Genomic DNA, 20,032 nt, shown 5'->3' on the forward strand with positions numbered 1-20,032 from the left:
AAAACAATAATCAACATGAACCAAACTTCAAGTAAACAAATATAATCAATGACAAAGCCAAAACAATCTAGACAAAACCTTAACCAAATAAGGCAAACTATTAGAATACTCAAATACTAACGACTAAAGTATAATTAACTTTAACTTAAGGACGAGCCCCCATTTGTCACAGGCCGGCTCATAGCCTGTGGCAAGAATGAGGGGACACAAACACCAAGTATAGGCCAATCAAAAGAAGAGTTTATTATAAATCAAAAACTAATAACTTTAAACAAAGAAAAGGAATGAGGTGTGCGAATGTCATAGTGTAAGGTGTATGTAAGGTGGATGGTTGAGTGAATCTGTATGTGTAAACATGACTGAGTGTGAACAACATAAAACCTTCAAAGGAACAAACAAAACAGGATCATACCTGGGGCCTGTTTCAGAAAGGAGGTTAAGTGAAAACTCTGAGTATGTTAACCCTGAAATGAGGGAAACTCTGAGTTTTCTGTTTCAGAATGGGAGGTATGTTAAACCTGAGAAAGCAGAGTAAGTCAAGCCTGTTTCAGAAAGAGAGGTAACTTATACTCAGAGTCAGTTACCATGGCAACTTACTCTGTGAACCTAACCTGGTCGGGAGCAGGTTTTCTTTGGGAAACCCAGAGTTTATTTCGTCTCCTCCCCTTTTTTAAAGAGGAAGTGGTATTTAATCACCTCATTCATTCTTTCGGTATTCATTCATTGCGCACATTTCAGTCACGCAGAGCGCATGAAATCAAGTGAATGAAATGGCATGTCCTTTTATGGACGATCCTGTGGATGAAGAGGCTGCATTAATCCGTAGGGAGTTGCATTTACGTCGGGAGAGGATTTTGAGACCCAGAGTGGATTTTTTGTCGAAAATGAAGCGGACTCTGTCAACAGGAGGTCCATCCACAGTATTAATGTGCAGGTACACTGAAAGCCTACTGTTTCTAATGGTCAAAGACTACATCACAATACTATAACATGTCTCATTCTTTGCATTGTCAAGATCATATGTGATGCTGCACATCTCATTACAAATGTGGAGGCCAAGTGGCCCGGTTCTGTTCATGACTCACGAATGTATCGTGAGTCAACGCTGAGCAATTGGGGAGAGATAAAAATACCTGTTTATACTTAGATTTAAACTTAGATTCTATAGGCTACTCCACATAAAAAAGGTGAAGAAATGTGAATGTGTAGATTGTTTGATAGACACATAATATTAACATTACCTCTGTAGGGATCTCTGTGGCAGCAGAAACTGTTTCTTCATCCCCATCATCCTGTGAAGATGAGCATTTGAGTACACTTTATAACACTATTTGTAATAATTTCTGGTGTATTGAGTAGGCTACTTACAACTGCCTGTGGTTCTGTTGGGACAGGAGGCTCCAAAAGACTAATTTTACCATCAGAATCTGTTGGGACCAACGAAAAACCCACCCCAAAGTAAAATAAATGGAAATATCACAAATAGCCTATATAAAAACACAACACATAGGTAGACCTCTTACATTTTATGAAGGCACTTAAATCTTCTGGAGTGACTGGCTCTGATGAAGTCCCTCCAGGAATTCCCTCAGCCATTGGCCTTCCAGCATTCAGGCTGGAGGTGCAGGTCCTCCCCCCGTTTTGCGAGCCTCTGCCTTCTTTCTGTTGGCTGAGTAGTCAAATGAGAATGAACATTTAGACCCATGTCAAAAATGCTGCTGCACTGCTAGACACTGGATGCTATTTAGTTATTTATATGTCAAATGTTTGTAAAGTCAGGTAGACTACAACCATGATATGTTCAAGCCTTACCTGATTGAATTATGTTTTTATATTTCATTTCAGCTGCTGCCATGTTCTTTTAATGCCTGCAGGATTGCACCTACATGAAAATTAAAATTAGGTTGAATAACACACTGTTCTTCCAGTTTCACTTCTGATATTATAACAGTTGGGCAAGTCACTTATATTACTAACTACAACTGGCTTCTTCAACAGTGTAATTAGATTAATGTAATAATGGCTATCTCTAGAAAGTATTGGTCTACTTATTACTAATTACTTTCTAAATCCCATATCAACCTCAACCACTTGAACAATACAAGGAGAGACAAGAAACTGCACTTTTAATGCTTTCAAATAAACATTGTACAATTGCATGAATTATTCTTGAAAAAATATATCTTTTAAAATTTGATGTTAAATCCACTATTGTTTTATACAGAATTGCTTTATAGTTTATGCAGCATTTAATGCAATTACATCAGATTTTACTTTAAATTACGGAATTAAATTACAGTTTTTAGATTACATAGAAATTAATTACACACAACACTGTATAACAGTAATTCAAATGTAAACTTACGCATTGACTCGAGCAGCTATTTTCTCCCAAGCTCACTCTCTGTCCTTCGCCGCTGCAGCCGTGTTGCTTTTTTTTTTAAATATATGTTGGTACTCTCCATATGCTTGCATAAGCACATCCAGTTCTGCTGGTGAAAAATATGAAGACCTCTTTTTGTCTGGCGCTGTTGCCATGGTGACTCGTAATATCTGCGCTCCATTGATAATGGCTTTTTATAGTTGTGGTGCACGCGCTTAACTCAGAGTAGGTCAACTCAGAGTTGATTGAACTAACTCATTTCAGCTGTTCTGTAACCGAAAACTCAGAGTTTCCCATCTCAGGGTAAGTCAACTCAGAGTTCAAGTTTTAACTCAGAGTTGGTTGAACCTCCTTATTGAAACAGGCCCCTGGAGGAGCAGAGAGACAAGAGAGAAGTGGTTTGAGGCCTTCTTATACCTAGAGCCCAGGTGGCTCCAATCGCTAAAGACCCTCCTCTGCCTGCAGGAGGAACCGCCCCTGCAAGGCCGAGGAGGAGCCGTGACACACTTTAACTGCAATTCATCACTTTGTCACTTTGTCTCTTGTCTGTTACTTGTTCGTTAGTGCACTTTATGCTTAATATTTTTCTTTTTAACTTTTTAATATTTAATTTTTTTTAAACTTCATTCCCTTGTTTTATACTAACCCATAGCCTTAGCCTTATTCTACTAACCCATTGCATTAGCATTTCATTCCACTTTATTTTATTACTTGTGCACTGTTGTCTTGTCTGTCTACTGTCGCGCACTAACCGCCAAGACAAATTCCTTGTATGTTTGACATATTTTGGCTAATAAATGTTTCCTGATTCCTGATTCCTAATAGAGGACTATCTTATTATATCTTACAAATGTAGCTGTGGTTCCAACATAGTGTCAGAGCAGGTAATGATACTTCGGGGGACTATTAAGTACAACCTTACGCTGCCATAAACTGTAAATATAAATGTCACGGTTCATTACTCCAGCGCCCTCTCCTTGTCTCGTGTGTTCGTTGTGTTATGTGGGGGTGTGTGAAGTGGGCGGAGTTAGCAGCCCAGCGTAAACAGGACAGCTGATCACACTTTGCGTGCCAGCTGTAGCTCGTTTGGCCACCCTATAAGACTCTCACAGTGTCCCTCCTCTCATTGTCAGATTGTTGTTTGATGTATCCCGTGTGTGTCGTGTTCCTGTCGGCGTTCCCGTCTCCTGCTTCGTATTGTGTTCCTGAGTTCGTTGTTGCCGGATCTCTCTACCTCTGGGCTCATCATCATCCCTCTCCCCGGGCAACGGGCTGACCACCCCGTCCATGCGCCACCCACCACCAGGAGGATCTCGGGAGCTTGGGGACTGCAATTATTGACTCTGACATAATAAACTTTGTTTTCACTCGCATATCTGCTTCCGCGTCTTTAGGATCATGACAGAGCGATCGGACCAAGCAAGAGAAGCAGCGAGTGAGCCCTCGTTCTCTATGGAGGCATTCCTGAATAGCAGCCTCAACCGCATGGAGGCTCAAGAGAGACACCTGAATGACACCGGGCGAGCTGTACAGGCTTTGATGGCGCAGGTGTCCGAACTCACCCAGCAAGTCCAACTTTTGCAAGGACCCTCTTCGCAGGGAGGCGGCCAGGACGCTCGCTGACCTTAGACAAGGTGAGAGATCGGTATCGGATTACTCTATTGAGTTCAGGACATTGGCGGCCGAGTGTTGGTGGAACGAGGAGGTGCAGTGGGACATGTTCCTGCATGGGCTGGCTGACCGGGTCCAGAAGGAGATCTACGCCCTGGACCTTCCCACAACCCTGAACGACCTAATTGGACTGGCACTTCGGGTGGATGCACGACTATCCAGAGTTGCGCAGCGTTCTGGGCCCAGCCGGATTCCTGGTGGAGGAGAGGATCGGCGGTTCAGCGGCAGGGACACGGTCAGTTCCGGCTACAATCACGAGCCTATGCAGGTCGGGAGAGCCTGGATTTCCCGGGAGGTGAGGTGGCGGTCCCAAGGCCTTTGCTTGTACTGCGGAGCAGCGGGACATTACGCGTACAACTGCCCGGTAAAAGACAAAGCCCGGCAGGAGGTTTGAGGCTACGGTCGGGTAGGATCTCCGCTGAGAAGACCTCATCAAATTCTACGTTCCTTCCGGTAAGACTGAGATGGTCAACCCACATGCACGACTGTCAAGCCCTGGTGGATTCCGGAGCCGAAGGTAGTTTTCTGGACCATGCCCTTGCACTCAAGCTTAATATTCCCCTTCTACCACTCACCCACAAGATATCGGTGCACGCACTAAACGGTCAAGACCTACCCAACATTTTGCTCACCACCGGACCCATGACACTAATCACCTCAGGCAACAGAGACCCTCCGAGACCCTTTTATGTCCTGGACTCTCCGCTTGCTCCCGTAGTTCTGGGACATCCCTGGCTCACCCAACATAACCCCAAGATAGACTGGCAGCAGAAGTCTGAGTGAAGCAGTAGATGTCATGAGTCCTGTCTGGTATCTGCCTGTCCGTCTGTTTCTGTCTGTGTTCCAGGAGGAGGCAGTGGACTTGTCTAACGTGCCCGCAGAGTACCTCTGTCTAAGGGAGGTGTTCAGTAAGTCTCGGGCTGCTTCCCTGCCCCCGCATTGCCCTTATGACTGTGCTATTGAGTTATTACCTGATAAATCTCCGCCTAAGGGCAAGCTATATTCACTTTCAGCTCCAGAGAGGGAAGCATTGGAGAAATATATTTCTGATTCTCTAGCAGCAGGGTTCATCCACCATTCCTCTTCTCCAGCGTGGGCGGGGGGGGGGTTGTGGGGAGGAAGGAGGGCTCCCTGCGACCCTGTATTGATTACCGGGGGCTGAACACCTAGCCGTTCATGTCTTCAGCCTTAGAGGTTGCAGGGAGCATCAATCTTCACTAAGTTGGACCTACGTAATGCATATCATTTGGTCCGCATCAGGAACGGGGATGAATGAAGGACCGCTTTTAATACCCCCAGGGGGCACTTTGAATACCTGGCCATGCCCTTTGGGCTGTCCAACGCCCCAGCGGTATTCCAAGCACTGGTCAACGACTTACTGAGAGATATGATCGATCAGTTCATATAAGTCTACCTGGATGACACATTTTTTTTCTTCTTCCCTCCAGGAACACGTGCACCACGTCCGTCGGGTGCTTGCTGGAGAATGGGCTTTTCGTCAAAGCTGAGAAATGCGTTTTTCATGCTCAGTCTGGTCCTTTCCTAGGGTACCTCGTGTCGACTGAGGGATGCGCATGGATCCTGAGAAGGTTAAGCACGCTTTTTTAATCGCGCTGAACGCCCACTTATCCCAGAGTGCATCTTACCCGGGACCTTATTTGTCACCACACTCAGATGGGAGGTCGAATCGAATGTCTTGTCAGCCTTAGAAGGGACCACACCTCCGGTCACGTGCCCACCCAAGCGGTTATTCGGGCCCGACGTCATTCACTGGGGGCATTGTTCTAATGTGGCTTGTCATCCTTGGGTCAGTCGAACTAAGTTTTTAGTCAAGCAACGATTTTGGTGGCTCGGGACATGCAGTTTTGTTTTGGCTTGCTCGGTCTGTGCCACCGGTAAGACCTCCAATCGACCCCCAGATGGGTTACTTCAACCGCTGCCAGTTCCGTCGAGACCCTGGTCCCATATCGTCCTAGATTTTGTCACCGGCCTCCAACCTTCCCAGGGTAACACAGTAGTTTTAACTGTGGTGAATCGGTTCTCGAAGGCGGCTCATTTCATTCCCTTGGCCAAACTACCCTCAGCCAAGGAGACAGCGTTGGCGGTCGTGGATCACGTCTTTCGCTTACATGGCCTCCTGTCGGAAGTGGTTTCTGACCGGGGGCCCAAATTTGTCTCCAAGTTTTTGAGTGTTTTTGGTTGGTTCCACTCACTGTTACTGAAAACAACTGTTTACATATAAAGAATTAGCTTCGATGTTGAAAGGGTAATTTTATGGGCAATTGAGGCGTTCGGCAAACAATTTTTAATCTCATACACGTTTATATTTCCGTCTTGGTTAAGAAGAAACCATCTTAACTGGGAATTAATTCTTCAGGAGAATGTAGGTTGCCATGCCCACCCACAATCTGCTGACTGACTGTAGAACAAGCTTCTTATAATTAAAGAATCGTAATCCTGAATTCAAGTATTTTATTTTTGGCTTTCTTTTACAGTTAATGATATCAAGGAATTAAGGTTTTATTTTATCAGTTATTATCCTTCAATTACATTACGTATTCCAGTTCTCCACAATTTGTCTTTAACTGTGTAAATGATTAGATGTATTGTTGCAGATAAATAACCCTGTTGCAGCTTTGTGCTTTCTGTTACAACAGATATGTTGGTGCTAGTATCAGAAAATACATATTTTTACTTAATAGCCCTCAATTTCACAGCCTTTTATTTAATAATGATGTCAATTCATGCACATCAATTTAAGACAACCTAACTAAGCCGGCATGGCCCCATCATGAGCGATGAAAAAAAGCTTATTTCCTGCACGTCCTCTCCACTTGCCTCACCTGGGCTCAGGCACGGTCCCAAAGCGGCGGGTCTAAGAAGCAGTTAGCCAATCACTGATGTTAATGAGTAATAATAATAATGAGTAATTTTGGCATCCTAAAATACATTGAGGTTTGGCCACTTCTACACCTGGGATGTTTAGTTAGCTACATGGTAACGCCGTACATTTGTGCACCATGCGCATGACGTCGCAGTTAACATCGCTACGCAGCTGCGACGCACACGTGACCAGAACGTGGATGAAAATAGGCACATTTTATCTCAAGTTCTGTGGTTGTTTTGAGTTGGTCTTTCCTCAACACATTGATTGGCTGTCAGGTTCATAGGGGCATCTGGATATAATATATATATATATATATATATATGTTCTAATAGATTTGATAAAAATATATTTAATATATTTATCTTTTAATATATTATATGATAATTATATTGGATATAAATAATAGTTACAATATGGTGGTTATATCATATTCTGAATATTGTTTTATATATATATATATTCATTCATATACTGAATTGTTTAAATAAGATGTCCTTATGTTAAACTGTTGGAATAAATGTTAAATATTTAACAATGCATGTTTGATACCCTCTTTATGCATTGAATCATACTGGGATGTCTACTGAAGAAACGGCTAGTCCTGTCCCACCCCTCCTGGACCCCCTGCAGTTCGCCTACAGAGCCAACAGGTCTGTGGACGATGCTGTCAACATGGCCCTCCACTACATCCTCCAGCATCTGGACTCCCCAGGAACCTACGCCAGGATCCTGTATATGGACGTGCCTTCAACACGATCATCCCGTCTTTGCTACAGGACATACTCTCCCAGCTGCACCTGCCCGACTCCACCTGCAAGTGGATCACATATGTCCTGTTCGATAGGAAGCCGCATGTGAAGCTGGGGAAACATGTCTCAGCCTCCCGGACCATCAGCACCGGCTCCCCCCAAGGCTGCGTTCTTCCCTCTTTCCCTCTGCTCTTCTCCCTGTACACAAACAGCTGCACCTCCAGTCACCAGTCCGTCAAGCTCCTGAAGTTTGCGGATGACACCACCCTTATTGAACTGATCTCTGGTGGGGATGAGTTGGCCTACAGGTGGGAGTCTGACCATCTGGTGTCGTGGTGCAGCCAAAACAACTTGGAGCTCAACGCTTCAAAGACCGTGGAGATGGTTGTGGATTTCAGGAAGAACAGAGCCCCATCACCCTATGCAACCCCCCCGTCACTATTGTGGATTTCTTCCGTTTCCTGGGCTCCATCATCACCCAGGACCTCAAGTGGGAGCTGAACATCAGCTCCATCACCAAGAAGGCTCAGCAGAGGTTGTTCTTCCTGAGGCAGCTGAAGAAATTCAACCTGCCAAAGACGATGATGGTCCACTTCTACACGGCCATCATCGAGTCCATCCTCTGCTCCTCCATCACCGTCTGGTACGCTGCAGCAACAGCCAAGGACAAGGGCAGGCTGCAGCGTGTCATCCGCTCTGCAGAGAGGGTGATCGGCTGCAATCTGCCTTCCCTGCAGGTCTTGTTCGCTTCTAGGACCCTTAAGCAAGCTAAAAAGATTGTAGCCGACCCCTCTCACCCTGGACAAAACCTGTTTATGCCCCTCCCATCTGGCAGGAGGCTGGCAGTCGGGCTCATCAACAGAGCCCGGTCCCCCACTGACTGACTCTGACATTCCACCGGTCACTTTCTTTCACACCGCACACGTCACTTACACTTGTCACTTTTCACTCACTTTTGTCACTTCCTGTTCGCTGGTGCACTTTATTTTTTAAATATTTTTAACTTTAACTTTTATTTTAAACCAGCCCATAGCCTTATACTATTAACCCATAGCATTATTTTTTTATTTTGCGTGCACTGTCTTGTCGTACTGTCTGCTGTTGCGCATCAACCGCCAAGTCAAATTCCTTGTATGTCTGACATATTATGGCAATAAATGTTTCCTGATTCCTGAAAAATCCACCAGCCGCGTGAGATCACAATCATTTCAAAACAAATTTGGGAGAATTATTCATCTTTTATGGTATTTTCTAATTTCATTACATTTGCAGGTGTATTGTCATAAAACCCAGTTTAGAAATATACACTTTTTTTTATCTAACCTCACAACCTCTCTCACTCAGTTCCGATACACAGCTGTCCATCACACCCTCCGGCCAATAGTGAGATGGTTGATATCTTGTCGTTTTCTCTCAACATGGTCTCAAATAGAAGCTTGGCGGTGTGTTGATGTGCCCACCACTCACTCTGCTCCGATAGCCCTGGAGTCATGAGGTTATGACAGTTTCTGTCAGTCGAGGCCGATCACACTCACTTCTGTCATTGGTCAAATCAAGACGAGCTGTCTGCTTAATGCTTAAGTTTAGTGAATAGGTTTTTATATGCATAACATTAAGGTCTGATTTTTCAGAGTAACATGCAAATGGGAAGAAGTGACTAGTGGGGTTGTTAAGAGAAACTGAATTGTATGTATGTTTATACTTTATGTACGTATACGTTCTTTCCACCGATTTATTGTAACCTGGAGTCGATTACAGCCAAGTTAATGGGAGATTTTACGTTGATTGTTTATGTGAAAAAGGCTAATATTAACGGATGAGATAAACCCTATATTTTTAGTCTACTTAAAGCATGCACTGGCTTAGAAAACAAGTTAGATCCCAACACTTCTTTAGGGAATGCAATAGAATCATAACTGATAGAAACTATACCCACAGCTATATGATAACGCCCACGTTTTAATAAACAAAAAATCTTGGTAATGGTTGTCTCTTCTCCAACTAATACTTTGACTTTCATTCATTGAGAGGTTATCCACTCAAACCCACCAGCCTTATCCTTGGCCTTACAGCCGTCTGCCCGAGTGACCTCCACGGTCGGGCTGGCCAGGAAGCAGATGAGCAGCGGTGTGGTCAGTTGTGATTGGCCGTGTTCCTGTGTGGCTGGACGATGACAAAGTGTGTTATCGGAGCAGAATGTGAGGGGGCCTGCTGTTTGGCTTTAGCTGCGCCGGGGCCTGACAGGAGCAGCTGGGCCGCTGCACAGGGTTCTCATTATTCATGTGGGGTCCTGGCATTAGCACTCCTGCACGCATAGAGAGCTGCACCAACTGCCACTTACTCTACAATCCGATCTGTGGAAGGACACGGCGAAGGAGAGGGCAGGGTTGAAGGGGAGGCTGTTCTTGCCAAGACCCCTGGAAGATGGCTATGATACCGAACTGTGAAAAGTAATTATGCTGCATCACTGAATGTACAGATTTTTTTCCCTCCAGATCCCACACAAAGGCTACTCTTTTTGTCAAATGTTAGTGTGTTTTGGACGGGGACGTTGGACAGTTGCAACTCACATTTTGGTCCAGAGCTCAAAATCTTAAGTGAATAAGTCTCCACACTGTCATAAAGTTGTGGTTGTGTTTGGTGTGGATGACTTCCGTTCTGACAGAGGAGGCTGCATCCTACATGCTTTACCACGCACGGTTGACCTGGGTAAAAGTATTCAACGCTAAAGGGAGCCCCGGTGGCTAGTGCGTCCATATTAGAAGCCGAGAGGCAGTGATCAAGCGCTAGTGTAATCCAGAAGACACAGACACAAAAGGCCCAGCTCTGCTCACCAGCAAATCTCTAACTGTGTCCGTCTGCTGTTTGGTGCTTGGGTTTCTCTGAACTTTTACCACTGAAAACAGCTGCAGCTGCTTGAGGACAGAGGGTTCAGAGGGTCAGAGCTGAGAGGAACTGAAGAGTTGATTCGTAATTCTCCGTAATTCTCATTATTGCGAGTCATACTTCATAAACATTCTTAAACACAGCAATGTGACCGATTGTTTGCATACAAATTTGACATCCTGGATCTTTAAGGATAATGTAATCGTCGCTGCGTTGTTACCCCTGCATGTCCTTTCATAGTGTGATGCACACAGCCCCCATCCCAGCATCCACTAGCAGCGCCACACACTGTACGTTTAGTGCTCAGCCTGGTGTGGGTCTTGGAGATGACGTTAATCACTGTGATTCGAGGGACTTTTAAATCAGACGACGTCTTAATTGTTCCCTTTACATCCCACGTAGCCCGAGCACAGCTGCACGGTCCTCTATTCCACAGGGGCCTTGACAGATTACAGTTGCTTCGTCCCACTCTTCCTGTCTACTGAGCACCAGCAATCTTCAAGTATCGTCTTGGTACAAAGGATGTGGCGTTAAATCTGGGTTTATCACCATTGTCCCTCTCTTCCATGCGCTTCAGTCCGGATGGATAATTTCTAACTTCCAACCAGGAGCCACATGACAATCCGGTTCATCCGAGCACACTTTTAAATAATGTTATTAAAAGGCCACTGAGAAGATGAATTGGTTGAGCCGGAGTCCTTCACACTGTCAAATGTCAAGGGCAGCGTGGTGGTAATCGCTAGTGATGGGACAACCGACTCTATTATGCGAGTCGTTTCAACCGGACGGTCTTTGGTTGGCCTACCGAGTTAATAGATTCGGTCACCGGTTTGCGAGGGGGGGGCGGGGCGTGCCTATCACACGTTTACTTCCCCCGCCAAAGTCGCTCCCATACGCCTGAATCGGTGGATCGGTTGATCACAAACAGGCAGAGACCGTGTGATTACAGAGCAAAGTGCTGATTTGTAAACACAAACATTAAATAGCAAAATTATATCACAGCGTTTTATTCGATGCACTTATACATACAATGGCTCATGGGATTGGCTCTCCACGTTAGTAGTAGGCTACAGCATTCAGTAAATGAGTCAACAGTCACCGGGAACAATCCGATCGCTCTCACGGTCACACCGCAACCGTGCTTCCACAACACTTCAACAACTCCGTTCAATTCGGTTGTTACGGTTCTTTTCTTCTTCTTTTGTTTCTTGGTAGATGACTATCTCTGTAGTATACCGCCACCAACTGCACAGGAGTCTCTTAAGGTTCAGTCGTGCGCGATCAAGGTAGCCCATTTCCTGATTGATTCTACCACCACTCCAATGGAGGCGCTAATGAGCTAGATTAGCCTACTACACACAGAAGAAGACCAGATTACAGACAAAGGAGCATACACCGATCGTGCGCTCAAGCCACTGAAGCGCCGGCACGAATGAGTGGTTGAAAACCGGAGTGAGCAGAAATTCCCTTTTGTGAAGACTAGCTTGCATGTTACACCTCAATGGGCTAATTTGTGAAAAGAAAGCTGGTGGTAAAACAGCTATTTTAGGTCATCAATATGTTCAAATGACACTGTTGACTTTATTATTATGTTCATCCTATTAGCTTAACATGCTAGCATTTGAGGACTGAAAAGCAGAGTACAGCTGATGCTCACTGGAATGTCATTATTATCTGCAGGTATTTCAATATAAACTAAAGTTTTTTAATATAAATTAGATTCAGAGATGCTGATCTACGTTTGCGGAAATGTGGAACAATAAATTCTTACATTCTTTAAGAAACTGAAATGGTGTGCTTTCAATGAAATGTTGGCCTTTTTTTGGATTTAGGTCAGCTGTGACCACAGTGAGCCCTAACGTGTTACCATATACAACTACAGGCGGTGTTATTTAAAAGAAAATATATATATTTTGTAATGAAAACTGTTCATGCTATAATCGGGGCTAATGTTTGTTCAGGGGATGAGGGGCTATAAGCAGAAACAGCTGTGTATGTGTTGACGGTGCCCCATGTGTATAGAAAACTGTGGTGGCTCCTGGTCAGTCTGCTCAGCAGCTGGTTGTCCTGGGGCTGGAGTTTTATAGAGAGAATGAACGATGGGGAAGATTGACAGGAACTTTAGGGTCAGACTATAGTATCATTCCTGATTGCTAACTAGCACATGTCTGAAATATTTGCTGGTCAAGGTTACATTTTTTTCTCGATCAAAACACTTTTTTGCAGTTTGCAGCTATGTATTGAATAGGTTTTAATCATTCAAATATAACAGATTACCTTGTCTAACAAAGGTTTTTTGAACATGATTGGCATCTAACACTAAATGGAGGTGAATGGAAATATTCCGCCATCTCTGGTGATTCACAGTGTAATATAGCGTGTGCTGCAAGTTACAGAACCCGGAGAGCTGGGAAGCAAGAGGCAGGGTAACCTATTGCAGCAGGTTGAAGTGAACTGGCCTAGTTTAAAAACATATTTAATTGAATAATGGTTCCATAACTCCCTTTTTTGTGGGCTTTCAGTAATTTATCAACGCTGCACCAGCCATATATTACAGTCTGCCTCCTGGGTCATTGTGGCGCAGGGGTAGACCGGGTGTGCTGGGAACCGCAAGGTTGGCAGTTTGAGCCCCGGCTGCTCCATGTCCCATGTTGTAGTCCCACCAATGTAGTAGCCTGTTTGTTATAACAGGAAGCACATTCCTGGCCATCATGAGGTGATGATGTTTGGCTAGCACGTCATAATCGTTGGATCATGGATCAATCATGATGATTATGACATGGTTGGCTTCAAAACGAACTAAAACAGCCAACAACCAGCTGCATATGATCGAACCAGACAGTAGAAGAGGATGGTCAGGCAATCAGTTCACACTTGTCTGGAGACACCGTGTCTTAGCATATGTGTTATGTGTGATTTGTCAATATGGTAACAAATGCAATGCGCAGGGTGTGTTTTACTCACCATATTGACAAATCACACATAACACATATTGGGAACTTGCCTGTTTGCGTGGGATGATTGCATTGGCCAATAAGGTAAATAACAACACTTTATGGGGAAGGACATATAGGTTCCATGTACCCTTTCTTCCCCAAAGATCATATATTCAGGCCTTCGAAGGTACCCTAGATTTGCTGTGATCTTGAAAAAATAAGTGCGAACGTGCAGACCAGCGCCACATTGACTACCTAAATTTGCAGCAGGTTGCACGCTCAGTGTGTAAGAAAGGCGAGACCCAACCAGACATGAACGCACCCCACCAAATAGCAAATAGCAGTCAACGTGTTTGTATACAGACAACCATGATGGAATTAAGGAGAATATGTAACATTACCGAGAGTTTCTTGGCAATTATGACAAAGCACATATTACATTACATTACATGTCATTTAGCAGACGCTTTTATCCAAAGCGACTTACATTACACTTTAAACCCATGGCTTTTTTTCACATTTTTGTCCAGGGAGCAATTAGGGGTTAGGTGTCTTGCTCAGGGACACTTCGACATGGAACAAGGGGCAGCCTGGAATCGAACCACCAACCTTGTGCTTCCCAGCACACCTTCTCTAACCCCTGCGCCACAACGACCCCGCTTCATATTGCATCATGGTCGTGCCCCAAAAGACATCCAACCACAATGCAGTGTTTTCATGGATTTGTATTTTGAGTCCTTCAAATGGGGTGAATTTGGGAGAGTGAAAGCAGGGTAGCCATTCATTTTGTGTGTGTGTGTGTGTGTGTGTGTGTAAGGGTAACATAGGGATATGGAGCACAATGGCAGCAGTTGCTCTCCTATTATCAATGTGGCCGATTGGCACCCTTGACCTCTGGCGCTACAGGGGACTGGTCGCTTCAGGGAATACAATTTAATCCTCTGTCACGCATCCAAACCAGGAAACCCAAATGTACACAGCAGTCAATTTGTTACAGGCGTGAGCGACAGGTGATTAGCCCCACAATGCTTTCTGCTGATGCGTATTGTTTATTCTGCACCAATGTTCCTCAACACGTCTGTCTGAACGTGACTGATGCTTTATACGGCAGCTTATATTTTCTACTGCTTGCCTTCAGGTCAACCTTGACCTCCTCTCGTTCTCCTTGCAAAGCAGTAGAATACAAATGGGAGTGGCGTTCAGCGATGTATTTTTCATTATATGTCAGAGATGGTTGTCAGAAATTTCCACCTTATTACCGCTTTGAGCTCTTAAAACAAAGGATTGTTTTAACAGATCCGAGTTTCGCACTCAGCGCTGGATAAATATGAATACATCACATTACGCCTTTGTCGCAAATACTTGTTTTCAAATGAAATCAAGACACAAGAAATCCAGACAAATGAGCAGCTGCCCCAGAGGATCCTAAATATATGTGTATTGTTCGTGCGGAACAATCACACATCTTACGAGCCATGAAGAAATACACCTCCAGAATGTGAAATCCACCTCCAAATATCATGTGGAGGAATACATTTGTTGTGTTTGGTTATCATTTATTTTTTTCTTGAAATGAATTCTCCAATCTAAGGCTTTAACAAAAACACCCTGAGAGGAGGTGAATTGCTCCACTATTGACCCTCCCTGGTCATAATCACTGTGTAGATCACAAACCTGCAGATCCGCTGTGCCTTTTTTTTCACCACTGGCTGGCAATGGCCCGGTCCTGCGGGAAAACAAAAGAAGACAAGAGCCCCTTCCTCCAAGCTGGGAGCCCCTGCAGCTGGTTTCCTGTGCTCTGATCTGAGAGCAACACTGCCCTCTAGAGTGTCTGCTGCTTCAGCTGGAGGGGAGGGTGGAGGGAGGAGGGGCTGGCAGACGGCCTGGCGTGTGCTGCCATGGTGACAGCCGTAGGGGCTGTTGGTGATGACTAATCAGATTGTTTGTTCCCCACCGAGTGTGATTCAGTGCTTTGTTTTCTTTGTTTGCTGCATGTCCAGTGTGCATGTGTTAGTCCATGGTGCACATACCCAGTGTGATTTGGATTCATACCCAGTGAGATAATTCTCACTTGTTCAATAGAACGAATCTTGCTGTGCTTGTAGCCATACGATTGCCACTTCATGGCAGGGGCGGGAAATGATAATTGGTACGACTAACATTTCTTCACGTCCTAATGTCTTAATGTTCAGCTTGGGTTCTTTTAAGCAAAAGGCAACATAAATAACAGATGGATGTATTTTTCAGAACATGAAATATAACAGTATATATCAAATTATTTATAATATATGAATCTTATATTAAATATAAATATTGTGGAATTTGGTTTCTGGCTAATTCATCCTTCCTTGATTAGGCAAGATTCTGCAGGAGCATAATATGAGTGAGTTGTCTTGTGTGATGCATATGAGACTCAGGTGGGTCCCTCTCTCTCTATGTAATTTCTTTGTTATGACTTTCATAATAAGTCACAGCAGATGGAAATTAGCCTCTCTGGCTAACTCTGGCACACTTACTGAACGGTTGAGGTTTTTTATTTTTAAAGGTAAAAACCAGGTTTGTGGTACTGGCAAGCAGTCTTCTGCTGTGATGTTTTAGCTCAGCCTATGTAAGCTGAACTGCTGAAGGCAGATGAGTTTGTGCTCATGCCTGAAAGAAACCCTCCAATCCCCCAAACACTGTAACTACGCTAAGTAAACTGTGGTATTTAAATATTTGGCCATTTGAATTGCTGTCTGCCTTCGGTCGGAGCCACGTTTAATTTCTCATTTCATATCTCTGGCTCTTTTCTCTCAAAGCCTGGGTCTCTCTTACTTCTGGATTTCTCTTTCTGTCAGCTTGCCTCCGTCCTGAGTTCTCTTTTTTCTTTCTGACGTTACTACAATTTATTTCATAGAACGTTGCAGTTTTATTTTTCAATCAGTTCTCATTTGTAGTGTAGGATATTAGAAATAAACTGACGACCCGGTTCATAAAATGAATTAAATGCATATAGTGTACACCAGAATACAGCCATGATTCTGAAACTGTGTAATCAATAAAGTAATGACAATATTGTAAAACCACTGTAATTCTGCAACTGTAATAGAATAATACCAATGTACAATTATGATTGTATTTGATGTAATGTAATCAACTGGAATGCATGCATGTAATACTTGCACAACAACTGATATAGACTAAGGGTCATTCGAAATCCAAGTTACATTGAACTCACCAGAAGACCACTCCCAGAGGTGTGGACACTACCTTTCACACCTTTAAGCATTGGTATAAATACCTGTAGGTAACCATTGTTCTCGAGTTCGCTGGTGGAGACGACAAATGGGCACTAGGGATGGTCAAAAGGACTGACCTGGGGCCTGTCGGTTGCGGAGACCAGCAGCTCCTCAGCTGGGATGTTCTTTTTACCACAACACCATCTCTTTTATTAAATACATTTGATTTTAACCTTTCGATCTGCGATGCCCTCTGTCCGTCCGGCGTTTCTTCATTTTTGAACACAACAGTAGTTGTTAACCTTTCTTAGGAGGAATGACCTAACGTTAAAGAATTTAAACTTTTAATTCCGGAAATAAACCCTAAATCTTCCTTACACTAGCTAATTAAGATTATGTTACTTACATATTTCCAATTCTTAAAATTATGCAGCCTTGGGGTTCAAATATTATGAATTTTAATATCTAGTATTATTACCAGACCAAAAAAAACATATAATAGCCTTGACGAAGTATTAATTAAGTTGCAAATGCAGTAAACTCAACATTAGCATAGCATGAACGTATAAAGTTGTTGCTCCAAGCATGTTAGCGTTTATCTACACATCCAGTAGGTCTCGACCAACATTTGATTTAAGTTTGTGTTTCTGTCCACCTCATAAATTGAAGGGAAATATTCATACACTCCTTTTAATCAGTATTTATTTTAGCTGCTAAATGCTCCACTATATTTACCAGCTAGTCTCTAACAATGTCTTTTTTCTGTCTGTTGTTTTCCAATTAAACAGCCGCTCATAGTGTCCTGCTCAGCATGGATTCGTTCAGTGAACTTCTTCGTTCAGCATGTTTAGCTTTCTGCAGAGATTGATCCATGCATCATTATACTGAAAAGAATGATTAAACATTCCCTGAGGCGATATATAGAATCAAAACCACTCTCTGGTATGTGCTTTTAAATGGTTCCTTTCTTTATTTTTCAGCCTCTCACTTTTTTCCCATCTTCAGATGATACTGATAAGAACTAAGGTTGAAATCAGAATATTGAGTTGGAGCAGTGCAGCCGCTTCTAAACCAGCTCCAATGTGATCGCTCGAGGCACTTCCTCCAGGTACTGACTTCAGCTCTGTACTTAATGCACAGACATGAAATCTCTATAATTCTTATAGAAAGTCACATTTTTTCTCTCACAATTTGGATTTGTGGTAGATAAAATGGATGCCTAAATGATCGTATTCATTTCCTGCCTGTTATTTTCTACTCTCCTTGTCTATTTAATGTCCTGCAGCCTGTATGTTGAGTTAGTGAATCCTTCTTAAGTGTGTGATAATAACAAGCCTCAGAGTGAACTCAGATGTCAGAGGGAGTGTGCAGTGCAGGTGTTTTCATTTGGCCAACAGAGCTGTCTTCATCGCCCCAGAGAAGAAATGTAAAGCAATTTACCGCTTACGTTGGCCTGGACGCTGACAGCAACTTCACTAAGTGCGCAACTAATTAGTGAAGTGCATTTGTCGGCCTGAATTCCTGCAGGCCAGTCTGGACACATAAAAAGAGAGATGAACAAAGCTTGTGGCAGAGATACTAAGTTAGGAAAAGTGAATTAATTTGTCTTCTTTTCTCCCTCCAAGCGGCTTCAGTGGACGAGGTGATGGTTGACTGTCTCATAGGGACATTTACTGTCGAACAGGGTGTGAGGTGAGGCTGCCTGGACTCCCCTCAGGGATTGAAAGCAGCAATGGTGGACAGTAGGAAGACAGTCCTCTCTAGAGATAGTAGCTCTCTGATGTGCTTACCAGACAAGTCAGACTATGCTGTGACCAAATCCCATCAATATGTGATAGAACCCCTCTGCTATCACTCGCCGATTCTCTGTTTCTCTTTCGCACTGACACATTCTGCCTTCTTCTCAATTTAGTGACTGGTACAAATAGAATGTGAGAAAAATGGCGATCGACCCTTTGGTAAGTCCCGCCCCTTAAACGCAGACTAGACAATCAAAGCATACTTTCCGCAAGCTTTTCTATTTATCCTGTAAGAGGAGCTGTCCTTCATATATGCAGTGTTTTCAGATGCTACTTGTTACCCAAAGTAAGGACATGTACCTTTTTTTAAAGCATCCTCACTTTTTTGTGGGTAGGTGTTCTAACACGAGAATGTCTACAATATAATGTTTGGTATCACTGGAAACTATGAATTCCAAACTTTTGTAGTAGACCTCAACACAAAGCACACACAGTAGTCACATTTACACAAATCCATATTCTTGCTGAAATACTTCACCAATGCAGATTTGAGTTACTTATGTGTCGACAGCAAAGCTTGGGCCAATGGGAAGTCACAGAGAGCCGTCTTAGTCAAGCTAGGCTGAGAAACACTCTCGGGACCGTTGGCTATTCGTGGAAACCTTGTGACTGCATCGAAGCAATTACACCAGCAAGCATTACTTCATTTTGTTCAGCTTGTGGATATATAGGAAACCTTACCAATCTGGTAAAGGATGGAATTATAATTTCATGTAGTTGGAAAAAACATCTGTCTGGCGTATATGTATGTGTGTATATATATATAAAACTGGACCACAACTATTTGTTAAATGTATGTATGTCTGTATGAAGGTAAACTCCTAATTTTCTCCAGAAAAGGTGGGCAGTAATAATCCCCTGGGCAACCTCCTCAAAAATTGCTCCATTGTACATAAGAAACATAAGAAAGCCTTCAAAATTTATTTTACAATTTGCAAAAGCTGTTACAACATTATATATACACAATTTATGATTGATGTTTTTAGATATTATTTTATTTTATGTTTTTTTTTTATTACTTGTCTGCATGTATCGGCCAAATTGTGCATAAAGACATTTGACCTTTAAAGCCATTTCAAATTAGTATGACAGCATTGCATTTGCTTGTTCCATTACTCCATCAAATTGTGCTTGCCAGTAGGTTTGGGCACATTTTTTAATTAAAATTCCATCCAAGAGAGAGTTTTTACTAGTTTATTATCTGTTCCCTTGATATCTGTGGAATCCAAAAACCGGAGGTGCACAACTTCCTGGCCTCGGCCTCCTGTTTTACCATCTGTTGTCTTGGGATGAGCTAAACTTCCTTCACTTTGGGAAAAACACAGCAAAGCTCACAAGCCCCTGCCAGCATTCACACATTCGTAGCACTCTAATCTGCCGGGTAGTTTCAGTTTTCAGCGAGGAAAGCTTACTGAGATTGGATCATCCAGTTTTTCCCACTAAGCCAGACCCCTGCTCTACATTTTTTTAATTGCTTTCTCTCACACCTACTCCTCCTTCCAT

General features: G+C 43.4%; 1 long non-coding RNA gene across 1 annotated transcript; it reads right to left on the bottom strand.

The window, feature by feature from the left end:
* Nucleotides 1-219: 219 nt before the first annotated feature.
* Nucleotides 220-1,669, bottom strand: LOC144389438 (uncharacterized). Its single transcript, XR_013453491.1, has 3 exons — nt 1,524-1,669; nt 1,369-1,427; nt 220-1,292 (listed from the first exon to the last, which is right to left on the bottom strand). It is a non-coding gene; the product is annotated as an uncharacterized LOC144389438 (long non-coding RNA).
* Nucleotides 1,670-20,032: the final 18,363 nt, after the last annotated feature.

Source organism: Gasterosteus aculeatus, chromosome 18 (genome assembly GCF_964276395.1).
Source record: "Gasterosteus aculeatus chromosome 18, fGasAcu3.hap1.1, whole genome shotgun sequence".
Classification (NCBI taxonomy): domain Eukaryota; kingdom Metazoa; phylum Chordata; class Actinopteri; order Perciformes; family Gasterosteidae; genus Gasterosteus; species Gasterosteus aculeatus.